We start from the raw sequence: 18,897 nt of genomic DNA on the forward strand, positions 1-18,897 counted from the left end.
AAAAAAAGATAAAACAGCATTTATTGTCAACACAATTACATTTTGTTCCTGAGATGGAACTCTGCAAGCATATTTGCTTGCATGGACCTAAAAAAAAATCATTTCACCCTTGAGGCATTTTTACTTTTTCTTAACCAACTAATTGTTGTTTTCTTTGTTGTCTTAAGGAGGTTGATCTTGAAGTTTTATGTGGAATGATATTTCCTACTTTTTTTGTACTCTGTACTTAGAGTAACAGAATAAACCTGATGTTCTGGAGAGTGTTGGAGAGGTTGGAGAGTGGTTTGAATGAATCTGCAGAGAGAAGTCAGACAAGGATAACTGGCACAATTATACCCAGCAGTTGGGCCCCAGTTGTATTTTATTTTATTAATTAATTAGTTAATTAATTAATGGGGTTATTTTTTCCCTGAAACACAGCTCTATCCCAGAGGCATTAGCTGTTGTTTCTTATAGTACAAAACAGAGCCTGAAAGAAAGGATGTAACACACTTGCTCCCATTTTTTACTTCATCAAGAGACATTGGATTCTAATACTGAGCACAGATATGGCAGATGGGGTGCTCAAAATATTTTAAATAAAGGATATAATACTTTTTTAATCTTATTAAGTATGTATAGGATCCCAAGCATATGCTAGACTTTTTACAATTTAATTGTGTTTAAAATATGCATACCTTTCAGCCAAAATTTCTTGTGTGTGGTGCTAAGGCAAATGTTTATCTTCCTTTTTAAAATAAATGTTTCTAAAATTTTAAAAATGTATTAAGTGCATAGTCCAGAACCTCGGTCTTCCCCCAAGCCTTGGCAAGTAGATGATGTCGCTCTTATCCTGTTATTAAGGAAGTGGAGACTCAGATAAACTGAATAACTCCCCTAAGATCACAGGCTGGTAAAGATTCACCTGGATCTGTGTGACAACAAAGAATTTCCTGCTACACTCACTGTATATAATGGTAGTTTTAATACAACCAGCTATCTTTTAATTTTTAATTTTTAAAATTATTTATTTTTTAATTTATTTTTATTGAGGTATAGTTGAGGTACAATATTATACAAGTTACAGGTGTATAATATAGTGATTCACAATTTTTAAAGGTTATACTCCATTTATAGATACTGTAAAATATTGGCTATATTCCCAATGTTGTACAGTATATCATTGGAACTTATTTTACACTTATAAGTTTGCACCTCTTAATCCCCTACTTTTATATTGCCCCTCCCCTTTCCCTCTCCCCACTAGTAACCACCAACTTGTTCTCTATGCCTGTGAGTCTGCTTCTTTTTTGTTATATTCACTAGTTTGTTGTATTTTTTAGATTCCACATGTAAGTGATATCATACAGTATTTGTCTTTCTTTGTCTGACTTATTTCACTTAGCATAATACCCTCCAATTCCATCCACATTGCCGCAGATGCATACAGCCATCTTTTAAATGAGTGGGAGAATTCCAACATAAGGATTTTTTGCAGTAAAATATTTCTTTTAGGGAACACATTTAAAAATAGTGCACATTATGCTTCCGTTTATCACTTTTGTGCATTTGATTTTTTGTATATTAATTTTAAAAAGTATATCTATAACAATACTATTAGTATGTATTATTCATATTATTTTAAAAATACCATAAAATCTTTTTAATATGTTTGGTGACCTATGCACACTATTTCATTTAATTCTTATAACAATCATATGAAAAATAGGTGTATCATCCTTATTTACAGTTGGGGAAAATAAAGGACAGTGAGCTTAAATTACTTGTCCAAGTATATATAACTCAGAAATTGGAATGCTGTATGATTTTTTCACTGTCATTTGTTGCCTTTATTATTTTTTTAAAAAGCTGAATTGTAATATTCATTTTTTTAATGTAAGTTATATCTCAAGTTAGTATATATATATCTGTGTTTGTACAAACAAAACCAAATTGGGCTAATTGTCAGTTTTTGTTTTTTTTTCATGACCTGGCTATTGTAAATAGTGCTGCAATGAACATTAATTGTCAGTCTTGAAGAATTTAGTACAAAAGAGCTGATATTTTTATGATTAGATAAAAATCACTAATGTAAATATTGTATAGTACAGAATAGCATGTACCTAGGATTCCTTCTTGTTTTAATCTTAATATTTTCTCAAATCTTCTTATCAGTTCCTAGGCAAATTATGGAAATTTCTAGAATGATATAAATATTGCTTAGCTAAAATTTGTCATAATAATTGCCATGTATTATTTTAACATTGGGGGAAATATCACATTGTTTTTATTATCTCCTTTTGTTCTTAAATGTAACATTGTAATGATTTTGATTTTTTCAATAAAGAAACATTTTACATGAAACTTGCCCCTTTTTAGAAGACAGTGTGGATAATTCTCCAGGTTTCTTCAGCCATTACAATTTAAGAGCCAAATAGAACAGATAATTTTCTCAGGTGACAGAAATATAGGCACATATATGACATTATCATTGTGACTTGTTGCTGACTTGAGGAAAAATATTTCTGCTAAGTTTTTACATAATATTTACTTCTTTCACCAAACTGTTTACAATAAGCCTTGAGAGGCAGATGACTACTATTCTGATTTTTTTCAGCATATCATAGTATTGTTCTAAGGATTGCTTAATACAAGAATTAAAATTATTGTTATCCTTCAGGTATATATCAGGTACAAAGGTAACTTACCTCCTGTTATCTTGTCTGCTTGGTCATTTGATGTGTCTCTGTAAGGTCTTGAAAGAAATAAAAGCTCACATGTAAAGACTGTTTACTTGAGTGCTTATACTGGAATTATCTGGGCATTTCCTTAGTTCTTAACTTTAATTTCTTGGCAAAAAAAGGTATTTAGTATCATGTTTAGTTAATTATAAAATTTACAGAAAGTCAACTTGTGGAGTCAACAGTCAGGATTCCAGAATTACTTCATTTTTCTTTAAAATTTCTCTTCGTATTCCAAAATATTATTAAAATAGTATTTTTGTTTAAAAAAATAAAACAATGGAGTATATAAAATCAAAGCTAAACTTTCCCAAATCCTTCTACCCCAAAACCTATCACACTTTCCAGAGAAGATGACTTTATAAAATAAATAGACCTTTCAAGAAATTTTCCTACAACATTGTTGTTATTATTTTTATTGTATATTTTTCCTATAAAATGGGACCATAATATCATTCCATAGGATTGTATCACTTCAAAGCAATTACTGTTTTGGGAAAAAAAAAAACCTGTAAATTTGGACTACTCTTGGCTCAGAATTCTTGGATATTAAGTTTATTAGTTAGTACATTTTGGCTGTGAAGACAGAAAATTCAATTTACATTGCATAAAGGGGGATTTTTATTGACTTGCAAAATTGAGAAGTCCATGAGTAGATGTGGCTTGAGGTTCACCTAACCTTAGGGCGCAAATGAAAGGATTGCATTTCTCTCTTTTATGTGATCCTTCAGCACCACTTCCTCTTTGTTGATTACATTCTCTGACATGTCTGGCCTTGTGGTAAAAAGAGAGCTGCAGCAGCCCACTTTGAATTCACGCATTTTCAAATGCAATAGTGAAAAATATTCATCTCCAGAATTGTATCTTATTGGCTCTGATTGAAATGACTTGAGTCACATACCCATTTGTATTAGTTTCCTATAGCTGCAATAACAGGATGGGTGGCTTAAATAATGGGTTTATTCTCTAACATTTTTGGAGACTAGAAGTTCAAGATGAAGGTGTCAGCAGGCTCCATTTCTTCTGAGGCCTATTTACTTTGCTTGCAGATGACCACTTGTTCTCTCTGTCTTCACATGCTTGTCCCTCTGTCTTTGTGTTTGTGTCCAAATCTCTTCTTTTATTTTTTTAAGCTCTTTATTGGAATATATTTGCTTTACACTCTTGTACCAGTTTTTGAGGTACACCGGAGTGAATCAGCAGTATTTATACATATATCCCCATATCCCCTCCCTCCTGTGAATCCCACCTCCCCTACCTGTCCGGGCCCTCTAAGGCATCACCCATCACCAAGTTGATCTCCTTTGGTTATACAGCAAATTCCCACTAGCTATCTGTTTTACAGTTGGTACTGTAAATATGTCTATGCTACTCTCTCACTTTGTCCCAGCTTCCCCTTCAACCCCCACTGCAGCCCCATGTCCTCAAGTCCATTCTCTACATCTGTATCTCTGCTCTTGCCCTGTCACTGGGTTCATCATACCATTTCTTCAGATTCCATATATATGAGTTAGCATACAGTATTTGTTTCTCTCTTTCTGGCTTACTTCACTCTGTATGACAGTATCTAGGTCTATCCACCTCATTACATATAGCTCCATTTCAATCCTTTTTATGGCTGAGTAATATTCCATTGTATATATGTGCCACATCTTCTTTACCTATTCATCTCTTGATGGGCATTTACGTTGCTTCCATGTGCTGGCTAATGTAAATAGTGCTGCATTGAACATTGTGGTACATGTTTATTTTTGGATTATGGTTTTCTGTGGGTATGTACCCAGTAGTGGGAATACTGGGTCATATGGTAGTTCCATTTTTAGTTTTTTAAGGAACCTCCACACTGTTTTCCATAGTGGCTGTACCAACTTACATTCCCACCAACAGTGCAGGAGAATTCTTTTTCTCCACACCCTCTCCACCATTTACTGTTTCTAGATTTTTTGATAATGGCCATTCTGACTGGTGTGAGGTGATAGCTAATTGTGGCTTTGACTTGCATTTTTCTAATGATTACTGATGTTGAGCATATTTTCATGTGTTTGTTGGCCACGTGTATGTCTTCTTTAGAGAAATGTCTATTTAGGTCTTCTGCCCATTTGTGGATAGGGTTATTTCCTTTTTTGGTATTAAGCTGTGTGAGATGCTTATATATTTTGGAGATTAATCATTTGTCTATTGCTTCATTGGCAAGTATTTTCTCCCATTCTGAGGGTTGTCTTCTTGTCTTGTTTATGGTTTCTTTTGCTGTACAAAAGCTTTTAAGTTTCATTAGGTTCCATTTGTATACTCTTGATTTTATTTCCATTATTCTAGGAGGTGGGTAAAAAAGGATCTTGCTTTGATGTATGTCAGAGAGTGTTCTGCCTATGTTTTCCTCTAGGAGTTTTATAGTGTCTGGTCTTACATTTAGGTCTTTCATCCATTTTGAGTTTGTTTTTGTGTATGGTGTTAGGAAGTGCTCTAATGTCATTCTCTTACATGTTGCTGCCCAATTTTCCCAGCACCACTTATTGAAGAGGCTGTCTTTTTTCCATTGTATATTCGTGCCTCCTTTGTCAAAGATAAGCTGCCCATATGTGCTTTGGTTTATCTCTGAGTTCTCTATTCTGTTCCATTGATCTACCTTTCTATTTTTGTGCCAGTACCATACTGTCCTGATTTCTGTGGCCTTACAGTAGAGTTTGAAGTCAGGAAGCCTAATTCCATCAACTGCATCTTTCCTTCTCAAGATTCCTTTGGCTATTCGGGGTCTTTTGTATCTCCATACAAATCATAAGATTTCTTGTTCTAGTTCTGTAAAAAATGCCATTGGTAATTTGATAGGGAGTGCTTTGAATCTGTAAATTGCTTTGGGTAAGATAGTCATTTTCACAATATTGATTCTTCCAATCCAAGAACATGGTTTGTTTCTCCATCTGTTTGTGTCGTCTTTGATTTCTTTCATCAGTGTCTTATACTTTTTTGAGTACAGGTCTTTTGCCTCCTTAGGGAGGTTTATTCCTAGGTATTTGATTCTTTGTGTTGCAATGGTAAATGGGAGAGTTTCCTTAATTTCTCTTTCTGCTCTTCCGTTGTTAGTGTATACGAATGCAAGATTTCTGTGTATTAATTTTGTATCCTGCTACTTCACTAAATTCATCTACTAGTGCTAGAAGTTTTGCGGTAGAGTCTTTAGGGTTTTCTATGTATAATATAATGTCATCTGCAAAGAGTGACAATTTTTCCTCTTCTTTTCCAATTTGGAGTCCTTTTATTTCTTTTTCTTCTCTGATTGCTATGGCTAACATTTCTAAAACTTTGTTGAACAACAATGGTGAGAGTGGAAACCCCTGTCTTGTTCCTGTCCTTAGAGGGAATGCTTTCAGTTTTTCACCATTTAGACAATGTTGGCTGTTGCTTTCTCATATATGGCTTTTATTATGTTGAGGTAATATCCTTCTGTGCCCATTTTCTGGAGAGTTTTTATCATCAATGGGTGTTGAAATTTGTCAAAACCTTTTTCTGCATCTATTGAGATGGTCATGTGGTTTTTATCCTTCAGTTTGTTAATATGGTGTATCACATTGACTGATTTGTGTATATTGAATAATCCTTGCATTACAGGGATAAACCCCACTTGATCATAGTGTATGATCTTTTTAATGTGCTGCTGGATTCTATTTGCTAGTATTTTGTTGAGGATTTTTGCATCTATATTCATCAGTGATATTGGCCTGTAATATTCTTTTTTTGTGACATCTTTGCCTGGTTTTGATATCAGGGTGATGATGGCCTTGTAGAATGAGTTTGGGAGTGTTCTTCCTTCTGCTACAATTTGGAAGAGTTTGAGAAGGATAGCTGTTAACTCTTCTCTAAATGTTTGATAGAATTCACCTGTGAATCCACCTGTCCCTGGGCTTTTGTTTGTTGGGAGATTTTTAATCACAGTCTCAATTTCCATACTTGTGATTGGTCTGTTCATATGTTCTATTTCTTCCTGGTTCAGTCTTGGAGGATTGTACTTTTCTAAGAATTTATGCATTTCATCCAGGTTATCCAATTTATTGGCATATAGTTGTTTGCACTTGTCTCTCATTATCTTTTGTATTTCTGAGGTGTCAGTTGTTACTTCTCCTTTTTCATTTCTAATTCTATTGATTTGCATCTTCTCCCTTTTTTTCCTGATAAGTTTGGCTAATGATTTATCAATTTTGTTTATCTTTTTAAAGAATCAGCTTTTAGTTTTATTGATCTTTGCTATTGTTTCCTTCATTTCTTTTTCATTTATTTCTGATCTGATCTTTATGATTTCCTTCCTTCGGCTCACTTTGGGGTTTTTTTGTTCTCCTTTCTCTAATTGTTTTAGGTGTAAGGTTGTTTATTTGATATTTTTCTTGTTTCTTGAGGTAGGACTGTATTGCTATAAACTTTCCTCTTAGAACTGCTTTTGCTGTGTCCCATAGGTTTTGGGTTGTTGTGTTTTCATTGCCATTTGTTTTTAGGTATTTTTTTATTTGCTCTTTGATTTCTTTAGTGATTCCTTGGTTGTTTAATAGCATATTGTTTAATCTCCATGTGGTTGTATTTTTTAGTTTTTTTCCTATAATTGATATCTAGTCTCATGACATTGTGATCAGAGAAAATGCTTGATACCATTTCAATTTTCTTGAATTTACCGAGGCATGATTTATGACCCAAGATGTGATCTATCCTGGAGAATGTTCTGTGTGCACTTAAGAAGAAAGTGTATTCTGTAGCCTTTGGATGGAATGTCCTATAAATATCAATTAAGTAAAGATGGTCTAATGTGTCATTTAAAGCTTCTGTGTCCTTATTTATTTTCTGTTTGGATGATCTGTCCATTGATGTAAGTGGGGTGTTCAAGTCTCCCACTATTATTGTGTTCCTGTCTATGTCCCCTTTTATGGCTGTTAGCATCTGCCTTATGTATTGAGGTGCTCCTATGTTGGGGGCATAGATATTTACAATTGTTATATCTTCTTCTTGGATTGATCCCTTGATCATTGTGTAGTGTCCTTCCTTGTCTCTTGTAATAGTCTTTACAACACCTAATTTGTCTGATATGAGCATTGCTACTCGAGCTTTCTTTTGACTTCCATTTACATGGAATATCTTTTTCCATCCCCATACTTTCAGTCTATTTGTGTCCCTTTGTCTGAAGTGGGTTTCTTGTAGACAGCATATGTAAGGGTCTTGTTTTTGTATCCATTCAACAAGTCTGTGTCTTTTGGTTGGAGCATTTAATCCACTTACATTTAAGGTGATTATTGACATGTATGTTCCTATTACCATTTTCTTAATTGTTTTGGGTTGTTTTTGTAGGTCTTTTCCTTCTCTTGTGTTTCCTCCTTAGAAAAGTTCCTTTAGCAATTGTTGTAAGGCTGGTTTCATGGTGCTGAATTCTCTTAACATTTGCTTGTCTGTGAAGATTTTGATTTCTCTGTTGAATCTGAATGAGATTCTTGCTGGGTAGAATATTCTTGGCTGTAGGTTTTTCTCTCTCAGGACTTTCAGTATATCCTGCCGCTCCCTTCTGGCCTTCAGAATTTCTGCAGAAAGTTCAGCTGTTATCCTTATGAGTTTCCCCTTCTATGTTATTTGGTGCTTTTCTCTTGCTGCTTTTAATATTTTTCTTTGTGTTTAATTTCTGTTAGTTTTTTTGATATGTGCCTCATTGTATTTCTCCTTGGGTTTATTCTGTATGGGACTTTCTGTGCTTCTTGGACTTGATTAATTATTTCCTTTTCCATGTTGGGGAAGTTTTCCACTATAACCTCTTCAAATATTTTCTCAGACCGTTTCTTTTTTCTTCTTCTTCTAGAATGCCTATGATTCGAACATTGGTGTGCTTAATGTTGTCACCAAGGTCTCTGAGACTGTCTTCCATTCTTTTTATTCTTTTTTCTCTTTCCTGCCCTGTGGCAGTTATTTCCCCCATTCTACCTTCCAACTCACTTATTCATTTTTCTGCCTCAGTTATTCTGCTGTTTATAGCATCTAGAGTATTTTTAATTTCAGTTATTTTGTTATCTATTACTGTTTGCTCTTCAGTTCTTATGAGTCCTTATTAACTGTTTCTTGTATTTTCTCTATTTTATTATCGAGATTTTGGATCATCTTTACTATCACTACTCTGAATTGTTTTTCAGGCAATTTTCCTATTTCCTCTTCACTTATTTGATCTTGTGTATTTGTACATTGGTCCTTCATCTGTGACATATTTTTTTGTCATCTCAATCCCCCCCCCCCCACCTTGGATGGGCTGGATTGTGTTCCTGTCCCACTGGGTGTTTGGCCTGAGGTTTCAAGCACTGGAGTTTGTAGGCTATTGAGTATAGCTGGTTCTTGGTGTTGAGGTGAGAACCTCTGGGAGACCTCACTGTAAAGAATATTCCCTGGGAACTGGGTTTCCCTGTTAGTCCAATGTTTTGGACTCAGAGCTCCCACCTCAGGAGCTCAGGTCTGACCCCAGGCTTGTGAATCAAGATCCCACAAGCTGTATGGAGTAGGGAATATGAAAAAAAAAATTTTTTTTAAAGTAGGAGAACAGCAGAACAATAGCAAGATAAAAAATATGATAGTAGGAAACAAATGTGTTAGAAAACATTTTTTTAAAAATTAAAAAAAAAATGATGGAGCATCAACTGGAAGGTAAAACAACTGCAATAGCCTAAGTGAGGAGGTGGAAGGGAAAAAAAAGAAAAAGAAAAAAGAAGAAAGAAAAAAGCCAGAAAAGGCCTTGACTGTGAGGATGGGACTTAGACAAGGGTGGGGGTGGGGTGGATGTTAGGCAATAGGCAGGACCTATGCTTAGAAAAGGCCCTGGGGGTGGTGGGGAATGGGGCTTAGTCCCAATGAGGCAGGGGGGCCCAGGAATGCCTCTGGTCCTCGGAGAAAAGGACCAGGTCAAGGTACCCAGCGGGCTCCCAGGCCCAAGTTGGTGGGAGAATTGCTAGGCACCTCCCCTAGTCCTCCAGTCTCAGAGGGTCCCTCCCCCTTGGGTTCTCTTCTTTCTCACCCCCTCTCTCCTATTCCCCTAGAAGCCTCACAGCTTCAGGGGGCACTGAAAGGCAGGAGACCAAACTCTGATGCTCAATAGGCTTCCCAGGGCCAAACGGGCTAGGGTAACGCCTGTGGTGCTTCCCCAGATCTCCCAGTCTCATAGTGTCCCTGTCTGCCTCTCTTCCTCTCCCCCACCCCCCACTCTCCTAGGTTCCAAGCAGCTGTAGGGGGCCCAGAGAGTGAAGGATCAGGCCCAGGAGCCCAGTTGGCTTCCCTAGCCAAGAGGGAAGGCTAAATGCCCTCTTGCCTCCCTGTGCCCCAGTCTCAAAGCCCCCACCCCCTCCTGTCTGCCTCTCCACCTCCTCACCCCTCCTCCCTCCTTCCCACACCCCCAGGACCCAGGCAGCCCAGAGGAGACCCTGGAGGGTGGAAGACCACACTGGGGAGCCCAGAAGGCCCCCAAGCCGGGGAGCTCAGCAGGCCTCCTGGGAGGGAGAAACCCAGTTGTGGTTTCCCCAATCTCCCCAGCCCCCAATGGTCCCTCCAGGCAGGAACCACCCCCCTCACCTAGCCACCCCCCAGGGGCACCAGTCCCATCTGGCTTCCCCATCCCCACCCCCTGTCTTCCCCCAGGTCCTACCCAGTTGCTGTGCAGTTCCTGAAGACTGCTTGTGCCTCTGGCAACTGTTCTCTTTTTGGGGTGACACAATCTCTGCATCTTCCCATGCCACCATCTTGACTCTGCCCCCCCCAATCTCTTCTTATAAGGACACCAGTCATATTGGGTTGGGGACCACCCCAGTGACATCATTTAACCTTAATTCCTTAAAGGCCCTAGCTCCAAATACAAGTCACATTCTGAGTTACTAGAAGTTAGGACTTCAACATCTGAATGGGTGGTGGAAGGGGTACAGTTCAGCTTGTAACACCATTCCTACCTAGCCACTGTCACATTCCTACATAGCTGTATGTCCATCCTAGGTGATATACCACCTGTGGATCCAGCGGAAGTCAAAAGACTGAAAATAGGCAGGAGTAGACCCCCAAGTGAAAACTGACCATTTTCATCAACATGAAGGTGAATGGGTTCTTACCAGCCAACAACCAACAAGTGTCAGACTGAGTACTGCCCCCAGAGTCTTTCCACCTTCTCCTTCTGCAGTAGCAGCAGCAGCGGCATGTGGCAACAGCAACTTGAGGCTGCACACTGGGCAAGCCCCAAAGGTGATGCTCAACTAAGAAGGGGGCTCAGTGCCCCCAAAGGGGTGTGTGTAGGGTAGAGAGGGCCAACTGGGGCCAGCTGGTGGCCCTGGAAAACCTCCCACACACCCACATCCACATACCCATTTTGTGTTGCAGGCTGCCCCTCCAAGAGCAGAGGCAGCAAGAGGACATGTGTGCACTGGTCCCCACAGGGAAGCAGTAGGGATGGAGCCCAGCATCACTGCCTGGTCCTCCCTCCAGGGAAAATGGGAAAATGAGAGCTAGCAAGGGCTTGACAAATGCCCAGATTCCAACTGGAAGACCATTCACATATCTTTCTTCATTTCTGGAAATTGCAGTGCAGCTGTCTAATTAAGAAAAAAAATCTTAAAGAAAGAAAACAAAGATCAAAATACTGCAGAATTCCTAAAGAACAGGCATAGAAGGTTCCCCACTGAGCATGAAGCTGGAACACCCCCAAGCCTAGGGGGATTGAAGGAGACATTTTAAAAGCTGGTTGAAAATAATGTCACATGAATGAGGAGATGGGTGAGAACAACATGGTGGAGTAGGACCTGAGCTCACTTCTTCTCACAAAAACACCAAAATCACAACTAACTGCTGAACAACCATCAACAAAAAAGGACTGAAACCTACCAAAAAAAGATGTTCTACTTTCAAAGTCAAAGAAGGAACCACAAGACCACAAGTGTAGGCAGGGTACACTTGTGATAAAATCAAATCCCATAGCCACCAGGTGGGCAACACACAAAAAATCATTATATCACAGAGGTTCTTCCACAAGAGGGAGAGTTCTGAGTCACATGGCAGGCTCCCCAGTCCGGGATTCTGGCATCAGGAGGAGTATCCAGAGCATTTGGCTTTCAAGGCCAGTGGGGTTTGATCATAGGAACCCCACAAGACTGGGGGAAACAGAAATGCTAGTCATGGAGGGCACACACAATGCCTCATGCACAGCAGAACATAGGAGAGAAAGAGGTGACTTCACAGGACCCTGGACCAGACCTACTTGCTGGTCTTGGAGGGCCCCCTGGGGAAGAGACAGGTGGTAGTGGCTTTCTGCAGGGACAGGGACACTGGTGGTGGGAGTACTGGGGAGTACTCATTGGCATGAGCTAATTTGGAGGCCACCATTTTGACACGAAGACCTGGCCCCACCCAAAAGCCCATAGGCTCCAGTGCTGGAAACCACCAACAGGGCAGCAATGCATCAACAGACAGGCAGCTTCAAGTATTCCTGAGCCCACAGCCACCAGTAAACACAGTCCTTGGCACAGCCCTGGCCACCAGAGGGACAAAAACCCAGCTCCACACACCAGAGGGCAGGCATCAGTCCCTCCCACCAGGAAGCCTACACAAACCTCTTAGACCAGCCTCATACACCAGGGGGCAGACACCAAAAGTGAGAGGAACTATAAGCCTGCAGCAGCCCATGCGACTGCAAACACAGAAAGGTAGACAAAATGAGATGGCAGAGGAATATATTCCAGATGAAGAAATAATATAAAACCCCAGAATAACAACTAAATGAAGTGGAGGTAGGCAATGTACCTGAAAAAGAATTCAGAGTAATGATAGAAAAGAAGATGCAAGATCTCCAAAAAAGAATGGGGGTACAGACCATGAAGATACATGAAATATTTAACAAAGAGTTAGAAGATTTAAAGAACAAACAAACAGAGATGAACAATACAATAACTAAAATGAAAAATACACTAGGAGGAATCAGTACCAGAATAAATGAGGCTGAAGAATGAAAGAGTGAGCTGGAAGACAGAATGGAGGAAATCATTGCCACAGAACAGAATAAAGAAAAAAGAAAGAAAAGAAATGAGAACAGTCTAAGGGACCTCTGGAACAACATTAAATATAACAACATTCAAATTATATGGGTCCCAGAAGAAGAGAGAGAGAAAGGGCCTGAGAAAATATGTGAAGAGATAATAGCAGAAAACCTCCCTAAGTGTAGAGAGTTCCACACAGAATATACCCAAGGAGAAACATGACAAGACATATATTAACCATACTGACAAAAATTAAAGACTAAAAGAAAATATTAAATGCAATAAGGGAAAAGCAACAAATAACATACAAGGGAATCCACATAATGTTAGCAGTTTATTCTTCAGCAGAAACTCTGCAGGCCATAAAGGAGTGGCACAATATATTTAAAGTGCTGAAAGGGAAAAACCTACAACCAAGAATACTCTACCCAGCAAGGCTTTCATTCAGATTTGACAAAGAAATCAAAATCTTTACAGACAAGCAAAAACTAAACCAGCACCACCAAACCAGCATTACAACAAATGCTAAAGGAACATCTCTAGGAGGGAAAGAAAAGGTCATAACTAGAAACAAGAAAATTGTGAATGGGAAAGCTCACTGGTAAAAGCAAACATATAATAAAGGTAGGAAATTATCCACACACAAATGTAATATCAAAACCAGCAATCATATGAAGAGGAAAGAACAAATGCAAACTATTAGAAATGCATTTGAAATTAAGACACCAGCAACTTAAAACAATCTTGTATGTATTTAGACTGTTATATCAAAACCATAAGTTAACCACAAACCAAAAATCTACATGAGAGACACACAAAAAATGAAAAAAGAATCCAAGCACAACACTAAAGATAATCACCAAATCACAAGAGAAGAAAACAAAAGAGGAAGGGAAGAAAAAAACCTACAAAAAACAAACCCAAAACAATTAACAAAATGGTAAGAAGAGCATACATATCGGTAATTACCTTAAACATAAATGGATTAAAGGCTCCAACCAAAAGACATAGACTGTCTGAATGGATACAAAAACAAGACCCATATATATGCTGTCTATAAAAGATCCACTTTAGATCTAGGGACACATACAGACTGAAAGTGAGGGGATGGAGGAAGGTATTCCATGCAAATAGAAATCAAAAGAAAGTTGGAGTAGCAGTACTCATATCAGACAAATTAGACTTTAAAATAAAGACTGTTAAAAGAGACAAAGAAAGACACTACATAATAATTAAGGGATCAATGCAAGAAGAAGATAAAACAATTGTGAATGTATATGCACCCAACATAGGAACACCCCAAAATATAAGGCAAATGCTAACAGCCATAAAAGAAGAACTAGAAAGTAACACAGAATAGTGGGGAAATTTAACACCCCATTTACATCAAAGGACATATCATCCAATCAGAAAGTCAATAAGAAATACAGGCCTTAAATGACACATTGGACTAGATGGACTTATTTATAGAGCATTTCATCTGAAAGCAGTATTTTGCACATGGAACATTCTCAAGGATTGATCACATACTGGGCCGTAAAACAAGCCTCGATAAATTTAGGAAAATTGAAATCATATCAAGCATCTTTTCCAACCACAATGCTATGAGATTAGAAATCAACTATAAGAAAAAATACTGTAAACAACACAAAAATGTGGAGGCTAAACAATATGCTACTAAACAACCAATGGATCACTGAAAAAATGAAAGAGGAAATCAAAAAATACCTAGAGAAAAATGAAAACAAAATCTTGATGATCCAAAACCTATGGGATGTGGCAAAAGCAGTTCTAAAAGGGAAGATTATAACAATAAAATCTTACCTCAGGAAACAAGAAAAATCCCAAATAAACAACCTAACGTTACACTTAAAGCAACTATAGAAAAAAGAACAAACAAAACCCAAAGTTAGCAGAAGGAAAGAAATCAAAAACATCCCAGCATAAATAAATGAAATATAGAGATGAAGAAAACAATAGAAAAGATCAGTGAAACTAAAAGCTGGTTCTTTGAAATGATACACAAAATTGATAAACCTTTAGACAGACTCATCAAAAAAAGGGAGAGAGGTCTCAATAAAATTAGAAATGAAAAGGGAGAAGTTATAGTGAACACCACAGAAATACAATGAATCATAAGAGACTATTATAAGCAACTATATGCCAATAAAATGGACAACCTGGAAGAAATGAACAAATTCTTAGAAAGGTGCAACCCCCCAAAACTGAACCAGAAAGAAATAGAAATTATGAACAGACCAGTCACAGCACTAAAATTGAAACTGTGATCAAAAATCTCCCAAAAAACAAAAGTCCAGGACCAGATCTCTTCACAGGTGAATTCTATCAAACATTTAAGGATGAGTTAACACCTATCCTTCTGAAACTATTTCAAAAAAAGTTGTAGAGGAAGGAACACTTCCAAACTCATTATATGAGGCCACCATCACCCTGATACCAAAACCAGACAAAGATAACCAAAGAAAAGGAAATTACAGAACAATATCCTTGATGAACATAGACGCACAAATCCTCAACAAAGTACTAGCAAACCACATCCAACAACACATTAAAATGATCCTACACCATGATCCAGTGGAATGCATCCCAGGTATGCAAGAATTTTTCAACATCCACAAATTAATCTGTGTGCTACATGACACATATATTAATAACAAATTAAAAAATAAAAAGCATATAATCATCTCAATAGACACAGAAAAAACCTTTGACAAAATCCAATGCCCATTTATGATAAAATTCTCCAGAAAGTGGACATAGAGGGAACATACCTCAGCATAATAAAGGCCATATATGGGAAGCCCACAGCTAACATCACACTCAATGGTAAAAAGCTGAAAGCATTTCCTCTGAGAGCAGGAACAAGACAAGAATGTCCACTGTCATCAATTTTATTCAACATAGTTTTGGAAGTCATACCCACAGCAATCAGAGAAGAAATAGAAATAAAGGGAATCCAAACTGGAAAAGAAATAGTAAAACTGTCACTGCAGGTGACATGATACTATGCATAGAAAATCCTAAAGATACGAACAGAAAACTATGAGAGCTCATCAATAAGTTTGGTAAATTTGCAAGATACAAAATAAATACAAAGAAATCTGTTGCATTTCTATACACTAACAATGAAGTATCAGCAAGAGAAATTAAGGAAACAATCCCATTTACCCATCACATCAAAAAGAATAAAATACCTAGGAATAAACCTACCTAAGGAGGCAAAGTCCTGTACTCCAAAAACTATCAGACGCTGATGAAAGAAACTGAAGATGACACAAACAGGTGGAAAGATATATCATGTTCTTGGATTGGAAAAATCAATATTGTAAAAATGACTATACTACCCAAGGCAATCTACAGCTTCAGTGCAATCTCTATCAAATTACCAGTGGCATTTTCACAGATCTAGAACAAAAAATCTTAAAATTTGTATCAAAACACAAAAGATCCCAAATAGCCAAAGCAAACTTGAGAAAGAAAAATGGAGGTGGAGGAATCCAGCTCCCTGGCTTCAGACTGTACTACAAAGCTATAGTCATTAAAACAGTATGGTACTGGCACAAAAACAGAAATATAGATCAATGAAACAGGGTAGAGAGCCCAGAAATAAACCCATGCACCTATGCTTAATTAATCTACAACAAAAGGAGGGAAGAATATATAATGGGGGAAAGACATTCTTTTCAATAAATGGTGCTGGGAAAACTGGAGAGCTACATGTAAAAAAAATGAAATTAGAACATTCTTTAACACCGTGCACAAAAATAAACTCAAAATGGATTAAAGACTGAAATGTAATACTGGATACTATAAAACACTTAGAGGAAAACGTAAGCAGAACACTCCATGACATAAATCACAGCAGGATCCTTTTTGACCCACCTTCTAGAGTAAAGGAAATAAAAACAAAAATAAACAAACGTGACCTCATGAAACAAAAGATTTTGCACAGCAAAAGAAACCATAAACAAATGAAAAGACAACCCACAGAATGGGAGAAAATATTTGCAAACAATGTAACCAACAAGGGATTAATCTCCAAAATACACAAAGAGCTCATACAGCTCAATATCAAAAAAACAAACAACCCAATCATAAAATGGGCAGCAGATCTAAATAGGCATTTCTGCAAGAAGACATACAGATGGCCCACATGCACATGAAAATATGTCCAACATAGCTAGTTATTAGAGAAATGCAAATCAAAACTGCAATGAGATATCACCACACAATGGCCAAAATGGCCATCATTAAAAAGTTTACCAACAAGAAATGCTGGAGAGGGTGTGGAGAAAAGGGAACCCTCCTACACTGTTGATGGGAATGTAAATTGGTACAGTGACTATGGAAAACAGTATAGAGGTTCCTTAAAAAAACAAAAAATCAAGCTACCATACAATCCAGCAATTCCACTTCTGAGCATATATCTGGAGAGAAAACCATACTTCAAAAATACACATGCAGCCCAATGTCCATTGCAGCACTGTTTACACTAGCCAAGACATTAAAGCAACCTAAATGTCCATCAACAGATGAATGGATAAAGAAGATATGGCACATGTATACAATGGAATATTACTAAGCCATAAAAAAGAATGACATAGTGCCATTTGCAGTAACATGGGTGGACTTAGAGATTATCTTACTAAGTGAATTAAGTCAGACAGAGAAAGACCAATATCATATGATATCACTTATACATAGAATCTTCAAAAAAATGATACAAATGAACTTATTTACAAAACACAAACACACTCACAGACTTAGAAAAGAGACTTGTGGTTACCAAAGGGGAGAGGTGTAGAGGGAGATAAATTAGGAGGTTGGGATCAACATGTACACACTACTATATACAAAATAGATAATCAACAAGGACCTACTGTATAGCACAGGGAACTCTATTCAATACTCTGTAATGGCCTATATGGGAAAAGAATCTTAAAAGAACAGATATATGTATATGTATAACTGAATCACTTTGCTGTACACCTGAAACTAACACAACATTGTAAATTAACTATACTCCAATATGAAGATAATACTAAAAATTTTTAAAAATAAGCTAATAAAACTTGCATTATATGAAAAAAAAGGAAAATGCTGCAGACTATGTAAGAGTCTATACCATATATGGTAAGTGCTAACATCTCCATGGGCTAACATAAAAAAATGAGAGAAGCCAGATGTCAAAGAATAAGTCATGGTAAGGATTGTTACTAACAGGAAAGCACGTGCTCCACGTGAAGGAAGCCACCATTACTCTACATTGACCAACTGCTGCTTGGTGAGAAGATCTGGTGAGAAGAACTGTGAGAAGACAGATCCAGGACAGCTGTTGTTACCATATACTTTGTCAAGCAAAGCTAGAACTCTGGATGAGAATAAAATATTTTAATCCAAACAAAACACTATTTGCAGTGTAAAGCCCTCTGATTTATAGGGTTTAGTAATATTGGTTATGAGTGGATTCAAAAATCATCAGAACCTCCTTGCTGGTAGTAGATGGCCTCCCTTCCTTGGGGAGATTAAGTTATATGGAGAGGAGTAGTTTGGATTTGTACATCAAACCTGTAATCAGGAATCAAAAAGAAAGAAATGTTCTTTCATGATATGTTCAAATGAGAGCGAGCTAGCTGGTATTATGAAGTACAGCTTGGAAATCATTCATATTTGGACCAAGTTTGTGAGACTTATTTTAGAGACTAAAGTATACTGAGCCTTAAATGGCTCCCTAAATTCTCACTATGGGTTAAGCTAATGAAAAGTAAAAATGACAGTGATACTAAGCAAAAGAGTGCCACAGATATGCCTCATCATCTTGAAGTTCAAGCCATGAGAGGAAATATATCAGCAGAAAGGGAAGAGCCAATTCATTGATTTCAGCTAACATGGTTGGCATCTTCTCTGTGCCCTGAATTGATGGACACTCAGCTTGGAAACTGGACTCCCTGATCTGCTTTCAGCATGGTGGTAAGCCATGGCCTTTAGTATCCAGATATTCATCTATACCAATTTTACAGTCCCCTGCAGGGAAGAAGATAGCTGTACACTGGCCCTGGTTGTGACAGAAAGACATCTCATGGCAAACTGCATTTGGAGGATTTTAACCCTAATTATAGGAGTAGAACCACTAAAGGAAGGAA

This window comes from Hippopotamus amphibius, chromosome 12, assembly GCF_030028045.1.
Source record: "Hippopotamus amphibius kiboko isolate mHipAmp2 chromosome 12, mHipAmp2.hap2, whole genome shotgun sequence".
NCBI classification, from domain to species: Eukaryota; Metazoa; Chordata; class Mammalia; order Artiodactyla; family Hippopotamidae; genus Hippopotamus; species Hippopotamus amphibius.